This window comes from Canis aureus, chromosome 17 (genome assembly GCF_053574225.1).
Source record: "Canis aureus isolate CA01 chromosome 17, VMU_Caureus_v.1.0, whole genome shotgun sequence".
In the NCBI taxonomy this organism is placed as follows: domain Eukaryota; kingdom Metazoa; phylum Chordata; class Mammalia; order Carnivora; family Canidae; genus Canis; species Canis aureus.
The window spans coordinates 49,752,268-49,768,568 of record NC_135627.1 but is presented as its reverse complement, the minus strand read 5'-3'; the positions used below and the strand labels follow the sequence as shown (position 1 = coordinate 49,768,568).

At 33.7% G+C, this 16,301-nt stretch overlaps 1 long non-coding RNA gene across 13 annotated transcripts in view; it reads left to right on the top strand.

Moving 5' to 3' along the window:
- Positions 1–16,301, top strand: part of LOC144287963 (uncharacterized) — a 56,307-nt gene that overhangs the window by 23,864 nt on the left and 16,142 nt on the right. For 6 of the 13 annotated variants that reach the window (XR_013355865.1, XR_013355863.1, XR_013355868.1 and 3 more), the window contains 2 exons: positions 1,495–1,603; positions 2,062–2,245. This is a non-coding gene — a long non-coding RNA (uncharacterized LOC144287963). Of the gene's footprint in view, positions 1–1,494; positions 1,604–2,061; positions 2,246–5,539; positions 5,883–15,344; positions 15,399–16,301 lie in introns of those variants that run through there. The other 7 variants (XR_013355867.1, XR_013355861.1, XR_013355869.1 and 4 more) reach the window with 4 other exon arrangements.

Here is a 16,301-nt window from a genome sequence, read left to right as displayed (position 1 = left end):
ATAGATATAAACACATATACATATATATACAGCTATAACATATAATAACATCACAAATACATTGGCCAAAAGAGACATTATATTACTCAAGGTTTACATTTTTTTAAAGATTTTTACATTTATTTATTCATGAGAGACACTCACAGAGAGAGGCAGAGACACAGGCAGAGAGAGGAGCAGCCTCCATGCAGGGAGCCCGATGCGGGACTCAATCCTGGAACTCCAGGATCACGCCCTGGGCTGAAGGTGGGTGCCCAACCGCTAAGCCCCCCAGGTGTCCCTAGGTTTACATTTCAGAGTCCTAATTTCACTATTTACTAGCTGTATGAGCATGAGAGAATTATTCCATTACTCAATTCCCCCTCTGTGAATGGAAACTCGGTAGATATTTCATAGGATGATAGGAGAATTGACTAAATAGGAATGAAGCAGCTAGCGTAGTATTTGAATATAACAACTTTTCTCTGTCGATTACAATTATATAGATAATCTATACATGAGAGGAGAGGACTATGGGTTAAAAGGTTAACACAAACTAATTTAGATTAGCTATGGGAGAAAGCAATACATTCAGATTTTGATCCTCAAGCATTAGAGAATAGGACACATCCTTCTTCTTTTGCAAGTGACAAGAATAAAGAAAAATAAACCAAAGGCCAAGGAGGCATTGTAGCAATTATGACATTGACATTCTAAATACCTACCTTAGGCATATGCAATAGACCCTGAAGTGACCACTCAAAAGAACCTTTGGGGTTACAAGGACACCCCAAAGTTTAATCACATTTCTAAGATCCCATAGCTCCTCCCATAGATCAAACACTAATGCCTTCACAAATCACATCTCTGTCAGGTTTGATTCAAATATACATGTCTTCTAAGTCCTACCCTTCCAGATAACATTTCCAGGAAAATGCCTTATCAGCCCTTTTTCTCCCTCTTTTCTTGAACCAACTTCCCTTGCAAGTATTTTGTTATGTGCTTCTTTAGCAACCTGGTCTTTCCTGTGAAATAGCACCTATTACTGTGCACTATGTTTCTCAACTCATAGTTTGTTTCTCCAATAAACTATAATCCCCTTGAAGCCAAGGATAATATTTTGTCATCATAGTGCACACCTAGCACATAGTTAATTCTTAATATTTGTGTAAAAGAAAATAGCATCTTCACTTTCTCATCATTTACATCGGTATTCTGTTCATAGAGGAACAGGTCCCTTAGTTTTAACATTCTAATAAGATACTAGTCACAGTCATAATAATATCTTAAATTAATGTAGACATTCTTTTGGTTTTACTTTTCAAAAATGCAATCATAGCTAAAATCTGTGTTCCTGCAACATGGCCTATTATAATGAAAAGTAGAAAAAAATCACAAGAAGATTTAAGAAGACTGGAGACACATTAGAAACTTTTAAATTACTTTCTGTCTCAGATTCTAAGAACATGTATTTTATTACTTTAACACTGCTGATATTTGAAACTAATTCCACAGATATGGATGATATACATGACATCATTTTCTGTATTATCTACTGAAAACACAAAATGTCCTTTGGTTTCCAGAAGCAGACTAAGGGAAATTACACTAATTATCCTAAAGGGTAAGTACTTGCTTCTCATTTATTGGGTTTGCTTCATGTTACATATGTTATATTTGGCATAAAAGAAAGAATCTTAACCTGAAGGCATCTCTGTGATTGATACAAAAATAGAAGTTCACATCAGCCTTCACAAAGTATTTAAGCTTTATTGTGTACTGAAAATTCTTCCCAGATCAAACAGAAAATATTTTTACTGAGACATTATGTCAAATGTTTACAAATAATATCAATTTGTTTATTTAAACTCTGTTCTTTAAGGTTGGTATTTAAATATGTCACGTTTCATATATGTCTTCCTATATATGAAATAAGTGCAGTTGAATATCTTGGAAATTATGGGATGTGCTCAGTGGATTTTAAAGTGTATTTTTAATACTCCAGAGCAGCACTATCCAATACAAATGTAATAGAAGCCACAGATAATTTTAAATTTTCTAGTAACCACATTTTTTTTTTAGCAGACAGAAGGAGAAAGAGAGAAGAGAGAGAGTTGGGAGGGGCAGAGAGAGAGAGGATCTTAAGCAGGATCCATACCCAGTGGGCAGCCTGACACAGAACTCAATAACAACCCTGAGATCATGACCTAAGCTGAAATCAAGACTGAGCAATCTAGGTACCCCTCTAGTAACCACATTTAAAAAGGTAAAAATGATCAAATGACATAATACATTATCAATCCAATAGGTGAACAATAAAAAATATTTGTGATATCATAAATTCTTTTTTTCCTACTTAACTCATTGAAATCCAGTGGGCATTTTATCCTGACAGTACATCTCAATTCAGATGACCCCCATTTCAAATATTTAAAAATGCATGTAGCTAGTGGCTACCATATTGGAAGTAAGTGTAGAGCACAATTCTATATATATCTATATAGTAGCAGTTTACAACCTATTTTCCAAATATCTAGCTATCATCCATGTGTCTATATACTATAGTATGTACAGTGGAAGCATGAAAAGTGACATTAAGAAACTATATTTTCAGAAGGAAATGTTATCAGTGACATTGAAATTTTACAATTTCTAAGTATATTTTCTTTACACTTGAAAATGACAATGCATTTTCTTTACAATGAAAATACACTAATTTTTTAAATAAGGTGATAGGTAATTAAGGTAATAAGACTTACAATTAAGACTATAAGATAATAAGATTTATAGTTTTGGCCCCTCTTTACATCAGTATTTTTACAAAATCATCAAACACTTCTAGAATATATGAAATTCACACTGGATGAGCATGTGGAAAATATGATATCCTGATTCAACTATATATGTCATCCATTAACTGGTTTGGTTGATTTAATTATGTCTTTGGAAAAGCTGCCATTCTTTTCCTCTCTCCTTGGCTCAAGGAAAATAGCACTTGCTTAAAGAAAAATATTTTCTAGTGAAAATGGGAAATGTGTTCTTACTCAAAGAAATAATATCAAATGTTTACATAAAATAATAATGTGGGTTTTTTGCAATGTGTTTTTGAAGTATTTAAATATGTTTTGAAATTCAGAGGAGTTACTGGCTTCATGCCAAAGACAGTATTTATTCACATGCCAAGAAACACACTGACAAATCTATAAATACCAAAATGATAACTTTTAAATTGTATTGAGATACACTGTAAAGTTCAATAGCCATTAGGCACATGTGTCTAATATGACTGATAATTTACTTTTTTTGTTTTAAGTAACTTGAATGAAATTTTTTCCTAGCTTCATTGAGATATAGCTGACATAGAACATCCTGTAAGTTTAAAGTGTACAGTGTGATGATTGAATACGTGTATATGTTGCAAAATTATTACCACTGGTAATAATTAGTTTATACTAATTATAATGGTAATGGTTAGTTTATACTTCCACCACCTCACATAATTAGCATCATATTTATTTATTTGTGGTGAGAACATAAAAGATCTACTCTTGTTGTAATTTTCAAGTACATGATACATTATTATTAACCAAAGTCACTGTGCTATACATTAGATCCCCAAAAGTTACCCATCTTCAACTGGAAGTTTGTACCCTTTGACCAACATCCGACCAATTTCCCAACCAGCTGCTACTGGCAAGCACAATTCTACTGTGTGTTTCTGTGAGTTCAGTTTTTTTTTTAGATTCCACATATAAGTGATATCAGACATCTGCCTTTTTCTATTTGTCTATTTGTCTATTTCTATTTGTTTTTTTTGTTTGCTATTCAGTTTAAGAGTATCTTATATGCTTTGGATATTAACCCCCTTATCAGATAGATGGTTTGCAAAGATTTTTACCTACATTTTAAAACTAATCCTCCATTCAGTTTGATTGCTGGAAAACTTTTAAATATTTAAGGAGAAATTTTAGCATATGAATCTACTTCTTCCCTCTAAATTTTATGAAACCTAAGTACAGATCAAGTATTTCCAATGAAAATGTCATGTATAAATTGAGATGTGTTATAAGTATAAAATATACACTTAGTACAATGAAAATTGTTTATAGGCTCATTAAAGACTTTTATACTGATTACATGTTGACAATATTTTGGGTTTATTGGGTTAAATACAATGTGTTATTATAATTATTTTTTTCTGGTTTCTTTACTTTGCTTAATGTGGCTTCTAGGATAGTTAAAATTATATGTGGCTCCCATTATGGCTCTGTTAGACAGCACTGGCATAGGGCATCACTATCCTTTCCATAGATATTCATTATCTCAACAAACAATGATAGACTTCATGAAGAGAAGGGTGATTTTTCCAAGACAGAATTATCTTCAAAGGGCACTAATTCAGGGCACTATTATGTGTTAAATTATTCAGTAAAATGGAAATAAGAAAAAAACAATTCATATAATTGCACATATATAAAATAGTGTCATGTAATTAACATAAAGAAAAATCAGGTTACAGCTAATGGCTGACGATTACAACACAGTTAAGCAATAAAATCAGAAGTCACTGCTCACCATTGTAGCCTTATTAGAAAAGAAAAGAAAGCATAACGTGTCATCAATCAAAGCATCTTTTATCCACAGCTATTATTAAAATGTTTCATGCCTATTTATTGTTTATTTTCAAGGGAAAGAAAAACGTACAAAATCATACTATTTTAAAGATAATATGTAGCTTACAACATGTAACCACATAGTTTGATAATGATACTTTGACACCAAATATAACATAAGAAACATCAATATTTGGCATTTATTTAAAACTACCAAAATCCTATTATGTGCAAAGCATTGCAGTAGGCACTTCGGAAAGTAAAAAAAAAGGAAAGGCCAGACTTCTGGAAGATAAAAACAATTAAAGCCAAAATAATTTTGCATGTTGTGTTGGAGGTGTTGTATTTTGGGAAATATTTTGAGCTAGAAGAATTGAAGACGGAGTCAAAACTAAAGTGACTTCTTTAGTTGCATCTTACTCTTAGCATATTCTATGTCTGCAAGATAACTTTTATAAATTAAATGTAGTGTCATATTTAATGTGGAGATGTATTCAACGCTTTAATCAATTCTTCTCCAAGTGTGCGTGTCCCCCAAAGCCTCTTTCATATGGTCCCTAAGGTCCTCCTTTTCCTCATTTACATATCTGCATAAGCCTTGATTTTCATCAGTTACAGAACCTGAAATGGCAGACGATACAGGTCGTATCCAGGACCTGATATGAGGACCCAACTGTGTTCCATCAAAGGAGATGTTAGAAACATCTTTTCATTTTTGGGAGTGGTTGTGGTGGTGGTAAAACAATACCTCTTTTTCTGATTATTTATTTATTCAATTTATTTAGTTGGTTTGGAAATGTTTTTCATAAAAATGTATTATTTATGTTAATGTAGTGACTTTAGTATTTTTTTAACAAATAAACATCTTTTAAATTCTAACAGGAAATTTTGACAGATATAATCCATGTAAAGATAAGCTCTTAGAGGTTCCTTATCATTTGTTTAAGTTTACAAAGGTCCAGGATGAAAGTGATTCACAACTGCTGCTTTCAGATGATTCTGTTTTTACTATGTGGTTATCGGGGTGGCAGAAGCCATGGAGGTCCACTGCTCCGATCTCCTTTCAAGACAATTTGCTGCAAAAGGGTGGGTGCCAGCCAGCTAGCCTCCAGCTGCTGCGTACCTTTGGATCATCCACAGCACTCATGCCAAGGCAAAACCTCTCTGGGCCCCAGGCAGTGAATGTCCAATGCGGTACTCAACACATGTGGATATTCTTTGCTTAGGCTCTTGCTAAGACTTTCTCAAAATTAAACTGCAGTCTGGACCCCCAAACCTTCTCCTTTTTCCTTTTATAGACATCAGGCTGGCCTCATGGTCTAAAGATTCCCTCACCTACATCCTCCTTACCCTTCTATTGTTCATAGACATCCTACCATTAAGTGTCTTGCACATTGAATTTCATCCTGTCTGCCTCTTGAAGACCTTGAACTGATATATAAGGTTGGAAGGGAAGCTACTTATAATTAATGATTTTACAATTTTTACATACTAAGAGTGTAATATTATTTATGTAAGATAACTCTGTTCTCCACTTTTGCCATCTAGGATTTCTTGTATATTTATATGGAATATATGATTGAAAGTAGAAAACATTTCACTTCTTATAGGCTATAGCTTATTTACTTTGTATCCAAACGCTATCTCATTATCTATGCCTCAATGAAGTAGTTTCATATTGTTTTATTTTTATTTGTTTATGTTCGGGGCTTCTGAGATGCATCTTCAGGAGTGACCATTGTTGAAAAAAATAAATAATAAAAGAACAAGACCTTAGTAAGACAGTTCCGTACTTCCTTTTCCAGTCCAACCAAAGTGGCTCTTCTATATAGAATTCATAAATTTGAATTTGAGGAAAGATTTCATTTTAGGTGTGCAAATGCTAAGAAATGAATGAGTAAAAACACTGCCAGCTTGATGCGAATTGTACATTTTTAATAAATACCTAATATTGGTCTTTACTTTTTTAGACCACAATAGCAAAATGTCAAACCTACAAACACAATTTAATTCCATTATGATTTGATTCATGGAAGAATGTATAATTATATCCATTGCCTTTTGGCCTGAATATGAAACATTCTCATCATTAGGATGAAAGTGTGCTCCTAAGTGATGCATAATGTACAGCCGGAAGAAAACTTTCTCCATGTGTGCAAGAAGTGAAAGAAATAATTTGTGTCATTTGACAAGATTGTCAAAATCGTTTAGTATTTTTTTCTTAGATGGCAGTGTGGCAGTTAATACCAAAAATCAAAGGATAAGCACAGGGAAAAGTGCTAGATCCTTGAGTTTAACTAAAATTCAATATCCTGACTAAAATTGGAGATGCAGAACGACATTGGTGGTTTTTCTTTTCCATCGTCTTTGATAAATGCATCTGAAATCTACTTCAGACTTAAAATTTTTGCGAGAATTTCAATCAAGTTAGAAACCTGTGTAGTTAATTTCCTGGAAACTTAATGAGCAGAGGCCTCTCGGTGAGGGCCTTATTTGTACACAGAACATATGTGCAACTTCTAATGATATTATTGCAAAAATACAAGTGTTTATATGATAGATTTTTAGTATTATAAAGATATCAATGCAGGGATTCATACTTAGTAGATGATCAAGAATGACACAAAGCAAGAAAAAAAGGAAAGATTACAATATGCAGGAAAATTAGACAAAACACATTTACTGATGATTCTTTTTGGTACATGTGTATCAAGTGGTTAATTGCTCAATGTGAAAACTTTCTATTCTTGTATCCAGGAGATAATTTGTCAATCTTCATCTGACCCACTGGTTACTGTTTAAAACCACTGCCTGATAATGCAGAAATTTCTGTTTATTTCTAGTTATCCACAACAGAGAATCATAAACAAAAAACCACAGCTATTAGAATGTTAAAGGGACCTGGGATTGGAGCATCTGACTGTGGGGCAGCAAATGAATATGCAGTAGACCTGGCCATTGTGAGGTGGATGCTCTCAAGATCACCAAGTTGCAATAAGAATGAATGAATCAGCAGCTATTATCATGAAAAAGAATGAGTAAATATGGCACACAAATATAGGAAATACTGTTTAGCCACAGTACTAATCAAGTAAATGCAATTTAAAAGAACACGGCAACATTATATCTTTTCAGCAAAATTCACAACTATATGCATAGACATGAAATAGGTAATCTGAATACATTACTATTGATTGCTTAGATTTGGATGTCATTTCTGAAGGACATTTGAAAATTGGTATTAAAATTCTAAAAATCGATTGGTGCTACAATTTCATTTCTTGGAATGTATGTTAAGGAAATTATTTTAAAAAAATGGTTTGAATGAATAAATGCAAAAATATTCACATGGCACATATTTGATAGGAAACACTCTGTACAATTTAAAGTTCCAAGAAAAGGGTCAGAATTTGGGGCACTGAATTTGATTTTCCTCCTGGCATATGCATTCTTCCTAAATGTCTTGATTCTTTTGTATTACTTCTGTGATTGTGTTCTCTACCTCCCATTTACCTTACAACCCACTCTACCATGACTTCTGGTTTCACAACCTTCCCAAAACAGCCCTCCTGTCTTCATTAACAAGTATTATTTGTCATGTAAAGAGTAATACCAACCTCACTTGCAGGTTCTGACCATTACTTTTCTCTCCTGCCTTGTCTCACCCATCCCAAAGAGCTTTTATCTCCATCTGGCTCTCCTGCTCACCATCCACTGTAGTTCATTTGCTTAAGAAATCTCTTTCAGGGGCACTTGGATGGCTCAGTTGGTTAGCATCAGACACTTGATTTCATCTCAGGCCATGATCTCAGGGTTGTAGAATTGAGCCCTATATCCAGCTCGGCACTCAGAGGGGAGTCTTCTTAAGATTCTCTCTCTCAAAAAAAAAAAAAAAAAAAGGTTCTCTCTCTCTCTCACTCTCTCCTCCCTCTGCTCCCTCTCTCAAATAAAGAAACATATCTTAAAAAGAGAAATATCTTCTATATCTAGGCGTGTTTGTATCTAAGTTTGATTTACAGGGCTCTAACACAAGAGTATTTTCCATTGGACTTCAGATAAAGCACAGCATCCTTAAACTGATTGGCAGGACCCTTCCATAGCATGATCTCTTCCTGCTTATCCGATATCTTCCAGTCACTTTCTTTTACTTTCCCATAATAGCTATCCTTCAGTTTCTGGAACATGCCCTTTTCCTATCAATATGGATCTTCTTCACACACTCATTCCTTCCTTGTGAAGCTTAATTTTAGGTCATCCATTTGATCAGTGATCTCCTTCTTTTGCTGTGAACAGCAGCTAAATTCTGATTTATTTTTAATGCATTTCCTGATCCTCCAAACTAGGTCAATTTTCTTAGTTACACTCAATAGAATCATGTTTTCTGTTCCTCTTTGCCCTACCTTTTCTGGGAAGTAGCTCACTTCATAATTTTACAATAAGCCTTGGATTAATTGATTAAAATCTATTTAAATTATATATTTAAATATGTCTAAATTTTTATGCATATGGTTATTTGATTAAAATCTAACAGAACTAGAATTACTGTTAGAACTGATGTTTTATTTTTATTCAACATTTTATTCCTAGTGCCAAACACATAGTAGGGGAACAAAAAATATTTTTGAGTATCTTTTCCTTAGTTAGTAAGCTATGGACTTTGTTCCATGCACCAATGAAAAATAACTGCTTTTGAGGCTTTCTTTTGGTAAATTGGAAACATGCTCAGTTATCAATATAAGGACTATTGTAATTTATTGTCATGATTATAGCTGAGGGCACTAGCAGAAAGTATATAGAGATTTATTTTTATTTTTAATTTTATTTTTAGTTATTCGTGGGAGGCCTAGAGAGAGAGAGAGAGAGAGAGAAGCAGAGACATAGGCAGAGGGAGAAGCAAGCTTCCTGCAAGGAGCCCAATACAGGACTCGATCCCAGACCCCAGGATCATGCCCTGAAGACAGATGTTCAACCACTGAGCATCCCGAATATAGGGATTTATATAGGGGTTGATAATTTTGTGATTTTCTTCCAATTCTCCGTGTCCTAACTAAACTTAGTACTGCCATGGTCATTCCTTGACTGAGAAGATAAAAACTTTACCAAACTCTTACAGTGTTGGGATCCCTGGGTGGCGCAGCGGTTTGGCGCCTGCCTTTGGCTCAGGGCGCGATCCTGGAGACCCGGAATCGAATCCCACGTCGGGTTCCCGGTGCATGGAGCCTGCTTCTCTCTCTGCCTGTGTCTCTGCCTCTCTCTCTCTCTCTGAGTGTGACTATCGTAAATAAATAAATTTAAAAAAAAAAAAAAAAAAAACTCTTACAGTGTTATGCCTACCAATATTATCAAGATCTCCTAAAGAAATAAGAGACTAATAATGTGAAACACTACCCTAAATGTTCACTAGTGTGTAAGAGTTTGTGTGTGAATGTGTGCTCCTGTTTTACTTCATCTTTTCTTTCTTTCATACTATTGCCTCCTGGAATAAAACTTTTTTTAAAAAAAAGATTTTATTTATTTATTCATGAAAGACACAGAGAGAGAGGCAGAGACACAGGCAGAGGGAGAAGCAGGCTTCATGCAGGGAGCCGGACATGGGACTCAATCCTGGGTCTCCAGGACCAGACCCTGGGCTGAAGGTGGCGCTAAACCGCTGAGCTACCTGGGCTGCCCAAATAAGACTTTTATAGAAATCACTTCTTTTTTTTCTTTTTTTAATGTTGTTGTTTATCTTTTATTCCTGTGATGCAATTAAAAAACCAAGGAGGTGAAACACTTTAGGGCCATAGAGACATCTTCAAAAGAGACAAAGACAAATGGAAAACTGATTTGTTTTCATGAGTTTCAAATGGTTGGGGAATATGATAAAAGTGCAAATTTGATAAAATGTACATTTACAGATAATTTAAAGTATGTTCACATTAACAGCATGAGCTTTATCAGAATCTTAGTGCTTCCTCTGATTTCCTGAATTTTAACAAGCATAAATTATATTTTCATTTGATCACTATCACAGGCACAAAGTTTTTTTAAAAAAAATCTTCACGGACTTCAGCACATTCAGAAATTTCACATCAGCTCTTGGGTAAAGCTGACTATCCAAGCTAGAGTCCCCATATGCAGGTCTTCATTGCTGCTCAACGTGTCACAAATATTTAATAAAACCTTTCAGAAAGAGCTAACTGCATGTGTAAGGAGAACCCGAAAATGCTCAGCACTTAAAACATCTGAAAGTTTATGGATATGAAAAAAATATATATCTCCTAGGAAATATGTCCCCTACATAGGGAGGTTTTAACTTAAGCAGTTAAACGTTATAAACAGATGGGATCACAGTGGCTTCTGTTTCAGGACACCGTGTCATTCTGAATGTGTCACTGTGCTACAGCATTTTCTTCCCACTAGCCCACTCATGCCAGTCATTCACCTTCTGCTACATCAGGGTTTCATTAGCTCATAACTGCCTGACCTTGTATCGGGCACAAGTCGACAGGTAGTTCATAACCCTTTGCTGTCAGAATTAGCATTCATGATACTTCTTAAACTGTGGTGCAAATTTAGAGTTCATTATTAAATGATGCATATGTTACTACACTTATAACTGATTCCGTCTAGTTATTTTTAGTTTGACCTTTTCTGTATTCATCAAATCAGTTTTGAAATAGACATCGAGGTACCCTTTACAGTTCGTTATAAAAATTTCTATGGCTGATATTTTAGATAGAGTTTTCCAGATTCTCAATGGCTCCATAATAAATGTTAGACTTCAATGTTAGTTTAAATAAAAGTGAAGTAAGCATGGATCCCCAGGATATTAATGATCTTTTTCTCAGCCCTAGAACAGCTTCACTCTCCAAGTATAACTGGATTTGAAAGAATATACCTTCCCTTAAGTATTAAAAGTGACAAAAGTAGAACTAAAAAGAACAATTTATGATATGGATTATTATAAATTATTAATTCTTTCCTGACTTTCTCTACCTTTCCCTCATTAAGCTAACATTGAAAAATATCAAACCCAAAGAGACAGATAATATTCAGCACTAGGTATTACAATTCTTCTTCTTAACCATGGCTAAACCACATCTTAATATTTTAATTAGGAATTTCAAAAGGATGATTCCTAGAAATTATTCCTGGAGCCAGAAAACAGGACTGCAAGGAGCTCTGTTTCATCAAGGATGGAGTCTAAGAACCACAGGAATAAAAGCCAATGACAAGGGAGAAGGGGACCCAAGTGCACAATACAGGAGAAAGACAAGATATTATGATAAACGTGAAGCAGAAGATACAAATCTTAAAGGGTGCCTTTGGCCTTCCCCTATTTTTAGTGAAATTAGTTACAGATGCTATAGGGAAAGTGTCGAATTTTGCACCGATTCCCTACTTTATCAATTGTATGGATTTACACTCGCTTAGTAGCAGATCATATGTAATAGAAGTTGCATGCACCTAATTATTTTACTACTTTTTTCCTTCTTTACTATTATTGTACAGCAATTTAAATATGATTATGTGGATTTTATTATGCTTGTTACTAAATGAAACTAAAGGTGATGTTTGTAGCCTAGGGAAGTTCAGACAGCCCCAGGAAGTATTTTTAGATGCTGTAGGTGAATTCTTCAAGAAATAAGCAGATGGAGAGAATACTTCAAAAGGCAACTTTTCAGATAATAACATGACTCGATCTCAGTGCCAGCTTACTGAAGTAGGATCACAAGAGAAATGTTACTAAGGGGTCAGTAACAGGCCTTGGCTTTTTCTTCACTTGCAAAGTTACCAGTAAAGGACAGAATATTTGTTTTTAAACTTGCAAGATTTTCTTGCATTTCAGATAATGCATTGTCCATTAAGTTGGACACAGACACATAAGAAGGGCTTACTAATTCCTTATCAGTTCAGATGCTTTAAAATACACTGTGTTTGGAAAAGGAGTAACAGTGAAACTAAAATGGCAAGAACTGGGCGTCTCTTGTGAACCTGATTTGAAAGGGTGAAAGGGTCTATCGAAGTGGTTTAAATCTTCCTGCTTTTAAGGGTATATACATTTTCTCACTACTCAGTTCTCCATGTTTGTTTCTCTTTGTAATGTTCATTGTCTAATATTTCTTTTCACATTATCCTTCCTGCTCATTCATGATGCAAAATGCCACAGCTTCACAAACACTGAAATCTAATACGAATAGTTTCGCTCTTCAAAATGCTGCACATTTGCAATTGTTGTATTTCCTTACCCTCTTGGGAAGGTTACTTTCACTTCAAGCTCTTAGTCCTTTTAACATCACTCTGAAACAGAAATTATTTTTGCCATAACCCAAGAATTTATAGGGTGCACTGGGAATTGGTTTAAGGTTATCATGAGCCGTTTTACTTTAACCTTGCAAGAGGCTCAAAAACAACTTCTTAAGTATCAGCTAGATACAGTGCACACAAACTAGGGTAATTCAAATGCCACAAAGATGAGGTGCACTGTACAGTTTAAAATACTAAAATCTATTATGTTCTGAGATGATTTTTTAGGGAGCTAATGTTTTAATAATTTCTTCAGAGACAGAGATATTTCTAAACTGATAGTAAACTTCTCCATACCTGCCTAATCTATGCTTCACGCCCAGGATGACATTATGGAATATGCTTCTTGACCATGTATCACTAAAGTCAATTTATTCTACTCAAAAATTAAGAATAATAGGGACACCTAGGTGGCTCAGCAGTTGAGCATCAGCTTTCAACTCAAGGCGTGATCCTGGGGTCCTGGGATCTAGTCCCACGTCGGGCTCCCTGCAAGGCTCCTGCTTCTCCCTCTGCCTATGTCTCTGCCTCTCTCTGTGTCTCTCAGGAATAAATAAATAAGTAATCTTTTTTAAAAAATTAATAATAATAAATGATTTATTTTTTATAGATGCCTGATAGTCTCCCATTCCCTCTATTTACATTACCTACAAATTACATGTAAAATGAAGCTGATGTTCTTTTTCATATAGAAATATGTAATAAATAGACTTTAATATTAAAATATATCCTATTGAATCATATTTTGATATTAAGTTGGCATTTTTATATTGGCAGAGAGACTCTAAAATCTCCAGTATTCCCTGTTTACATAAAACTTTAGAGAATTGATAATCACCACCTTTGTTTATTCCAGAAGTGATGATTCAGAGAAGTTTGCCAAATTCCTAGCAATTTACAAATCTTCTGTTACTCATTTGATACATGACAAAGATCCTGCATTGTTAAAATATATTCTTTCTTGAACACCCATGCTCATTGTAGTATTCTTCACAATAGTCAAAATGTGGAAGCAACCTAAATGTCCATTGATGGATGAATGGATAAAGGAATTGTTATATATATACGGAATATTATTCAGCCTTAGAAAAAAGGAAATCCTGTCACATAATACAACATGGACGAAACTTGAGGATATTACCCTAAGTAAAATAAGCTAATTATAAAAATCTATTTTTATTTTTAAATAAATTATTACTGTAATAGATCAAGGTAATCTGGCTCATTGACTCTATTTATATTCTATGAGAAATAAATTAATTGAACAATCAAATTTCAAAAGTATGACATAATATCAACATGTGACACCTTGGCCTAGAAATTGAGATTTTTGCCAAACTTACCCAAATGCCAACACATACATACACACACAACTTGTTTTTACCTGTTTATCCCCATCATCTGACTAGAAATCTTTTCCTAAGCACCATTATCTTTGATTCTTTTCAGCTAATCTGATTTTAATCACAAAAATTTTAAATGCAAGAAAATAAATAACCTAAGTGTTTTTAATATTGTAAAATATAAAATAATAAATATTTAGCTGCATAATAAAAAAAGAAAAACTGGCCAATTTTGTACATATGAAATGATTATTTTAGCTTGTATTACTGAAGCAACAATAATGATAATATCAATAAAGCTGGTGATGTTTATTTTTAACTCCTTCCCAATTCCTCTTTACTCAATTTACCTATTTTTTGTGTAAAGCAAGTTGAAGGCTTTGTAAAAATTGTAGAATAATTTGTGTATTTGATGTAGAAAAGAAAAACTTCAAATAAAATCTATAATGTGTTTTAATTCAGAGACTAATTATGAAAAATGTGCATTTTTTATTAGATCTATTACCATGGCTAAGTTATAACTGTTATGATCCTTCCTACCTCTCAAGTTAAAAAGGGAATGATACTAAACTTAAAGGGCTTTTATGAGGTTTAAATGAGATCCTAGTTACATGTGTAACATGAAGTTTGTTTTTGTTTCTTTATTTCTTTTCCAAAAGTGAATATTAGATTTGATGATTTGAAACTTGGAGTATAGTTGCTTATATAAGATGCAGAATAAATATTTTTATATTATAATAAATATTTATAATATAATAAATAGATACTTTTTATTTCAGATCTTCACAAAAGTAAAAGATCATGAAAAGATACCTATTATAATTATACAAACCACTATATAAAAACCACTGCTATGGAAAATCATTTCCAATTCATATATAGGACACTAGATATTTTTGTTTATGTATTATTTGTAGTTCTATTTAGATCACTGTCTATATGATGTGGTAGTAGATAAATACTTATAAATATTAATAAATCATTAATTCTATACATTTGCAAAAGCAGACTTCTTAATCAAATCTTAAGTTCAAATTCAATAATTATTTAACTCAAAAAAAAAGAAAAACAAAAAAAGACCTCAGACTCTGATTCTTAAGATACCCTTTTCCTCACACAGATTGTTGCTAAATCCAGGGCTGTGAGTCAAGAGCAAGCTGTACATGAAATTGCAATTATGACCATGAATCAATTTACCAGGTCATTAAGCCTAATAATCACAGCTTCACTTTTTATTATTATCATAATATAATTATTAATATGATTCTTAAATAATGTTAAATATTATCATTAATAATTCCAGGTAACAACGCAATAGAATGTGAGTTGTGGTGTAGCCCTTTGCTGATTTGAAACAATTTGGAGAATGCTAAGGATTGTGAAATAGAAAGAACTTGAGTCACTGACCGCATTCATAAGCCACTAGATCCTTCCTAGAATGCCTCCTCCCAGAACTTCTCACATATATAAACACACATACACTTCCAGCATGCCATGCCAAACTGTACTTCCCCTTGGAATTCCATATTTCAAAATTATCTACCTCTACTTTAGTCACAATTTTTTAATGTATTCAAGCAGTATATCAGTAGTTATTGCCAAAGAAACAAACCCTATATTCAATGACTTGAAAGAATGAATCACTTATTCTCACTCATCTGCATATTTGCATGGGATTGGCTAATCCAGCCTGGCTAACCTGATGGCTCTCTTGATCTCACCTACACTTCTTTTGCTTTTGGGGAGTTGGCTGCCTTCAGCCAACTTGTTTCTGTTCTTCCCACAAAGATAGTAGAGGCTGCAAAAGAACAAGATGAATTGTGCAAGCGCATTTCAAATATCTCCTTGTAATAGGTCTATTAACATCCTGTTTGTGTTACAGAAAATCATAAGCTTAATCCATCATCAAAAAAAGTGAGAAAGTTTCATTTCCCAGGGTACTGAAGGGAAGAAAGTGAATATTTCTGAGCAATAATCTAATCCTTCTTTAGCATCTTCACATTAATATAAGAAGTGGTTAAATTTGTAATATGTATGTAATAAAGAGAGCATTAGACCTCCAGGTATTTCCAGTAGG